Raw genomic sequence first — 2,500 nt, forward strand, 5'->3', positions numbered from 1 at the left:
CCCCCCCCCCCCCCCCCCCCCCCCCCCCCCCAAGTCAACGGTTTGTGACTCTCTGTTCATGAGCTACAATATTCCTGGTTGCTACAGAGGCACCTCACATTTTGCATGGCTCAAGACATCTCAAAACTGTCTCCACTAAAGTCTTGGACCAGAGTTCATAGATACTGTAGCAGACAATCTGATCCAGCTGCCCCACAGAATTGGGAACTATATAAATAGTTGTTAAGCTACATAATTGGAGTAGGAAATGGCAACCCATTCCAGTATTCTTGCCTGGAAAATCCCACAGACAGAGGAGCCTGGCAGGTTACAGTTCATGGGGTCACAAAGAGCTGGACGTGACCAAGTGACTACACACAGCACAGCATTAACACATTTTACCTTTAATACATATTTATTAAATTGTGTTTTAATAGTTTTTTTTTTTTTTTTAGAGACCACAGTGTATTTGAAGCAGGGGCAGAAACCTAGCTGGATGGGAGAGCAGTAAGACAATATATGATTCATTAAATTATGATCGCTCATGGCTTCTTACCCTCCACTCAAAAATCACTGTGTACATCAATCCCAAATTCCCAAATTCATGATGCTGCAATTTAAGCTGATTTTCTCTTCTGTTGTCCTCACTGGAAACTGAGTAGATTTCATCTCCTTTGCTATGTTTTTTAAAGACATTTTAAAATTTCTCCTTGATCTTTCCTTTGGTTGACTAAAAAGCTCAGACTCCCTACATTTTATCGTGTTTTATACATAACCTTTAAATCACCCTCTGGCTCTCTGTGAACTTTCTCCAAGTTCTTCTCGCCTCTCATTATGGATGTCTACAACTGCCTAACAAACCACCATGATCATAACAGCATTAAAACAGCAACAATTATTTGTCAATATATTCGTCGGTCTGGGGAGCTGACTGTGCTTAATGAGCCAATTTTCCTTTGGAGTTTGAGCATGTGGTTTTAGTCACTTACTGGGGCTGGCTGCTGCTAAGTCACTTCCGTCATGTCTGACTCTGTGCGACCCTATAGACGGCAGCCCACCAGGCTCCCCCGTCCCTGGGATTCTCCAGGCAAGAATACTGGAGTGGGTTGCCATTTCCTTCTCCAATACATGAAAGTGAAAAGTGAAAGTGAAGTCGCTCAGTCCTCGCCGACTCTTAGCGACCCCATGGACCGCAGCCCACCAGGCTCCTCCATCCATGGGATTTTCCAGGCAAGAATACTGGAGTGGGGTGCCATTGCCTTCTCCGTACTGGGGCTGGAGTAGTCATGAAAGCTTCCTTTCTTACCTTTCTGGAGAACAATGCTGTTTATCAGCTAGGGCCCCAGCTGGGGCTGCCAGCCAGAATGTGTCCCATCCCTGTTGCCTAAGTTGGGTTCCAAGAGACTCCCAAGAGATACGGAGAGTCACACCAAATCTGTCTCTTCTTTACGATACTGCATCAGCAGTCATAGAGAGTCGCTTTCACCATGTTTTGTGCGTCAGAAGAAAATCACTATGGCCGGCCTATGTTCAAGGAGAGGGGAATTTAAGGGTCCACCTCTTAAAGGGAGGGGCTTCTCAAGTGGCGCTAGTGGTAAAGAAGTCACCTCCCAGTGCAAGAGACAAAAGAGACCCGGATTAGATCCCTGGGTCAGGAAGATCCCCTGTAGAAGGAAATGGCAACCCACTCTAGTATTCTTGCTTGGAGAATCCTGTGGACAAAGGATCCTGGTGGGCTACAGTCCATAGGGTTGCAAAGAGTGGGACACAATGGAAGCAACTTAGCACTCTTACAGGGAGGGGTAACAAAATGTTGGCAGCCATGTGTTAAGACTGTGACATACCTCTTTAGCTGGGAAACCCATTGTCCTTTCAGTGTGTCCTTTCAGTGTGTAGGAGTTGGCCACAAGGAGCTAGAACTAGAACTCAGGGCATCTGTCAGGGAGTTTTAAAGGCTGTTTGTGGCCTTGGCCAGAAAAAATGTAAAAAGGAGCCCATAGATGCCAGGGACAAGGTCCAGTGGAAATTGCTGTGGGAAAATGCTGGCCACAAAGGGAAACCAGACCTGAGGATAAAGGCTGTTTAATGTAAGGGTAAATGGCAACCCACTCCAGTATTCTTGGCTGGAGAATCTCATGAACAGAGGAGCCTGGCGGGCTACAGTCCATGGGGTCGCAAAGAGTCAGAAATGACTGAGCAATTAACACACAACATATATGCAGAGAGAATGAACCCAGAAGAGCAGCAGTCAAAATGAAAGCGCACTTAGCGAGCCACCCCTGATAAGTGCGATGTGAGTATTGTTTCCAGGGCTTGACTCAGAGCTCTTCCCAGGAGCAGACCTGTGCTGAGTAGACAGGAGGCTTCGTGTCACAGCACCCACCTCTGATCACTAACCCTGCCTCACTGATGAATGCCATTGCCTGAGAAGAAGGGCAGAACCACCCCAAAAGGAATAAGGCTGCTCTTAGTAGTCTGAGTTTCTAAGTTGCCACACAGAAAAGCATGATGATGTTCATAA

The sequence above is a fragment of the Oryx dammah genome, unplaced genomic scaffold (genome assembly GCF_014754425.2).
Source record: "Oryx dammah isolate SB20612 unplaced genomic scaffold, SCBI_Odam_1.1 HiC_scaffold_23, whole genome shotgun sequence".
Lineage (NCBI taxonomy): Eukaryota > Metazoa > Chordata > Mammalia > Artiodactyla > Bovidae > Oryx > Oryx dammah.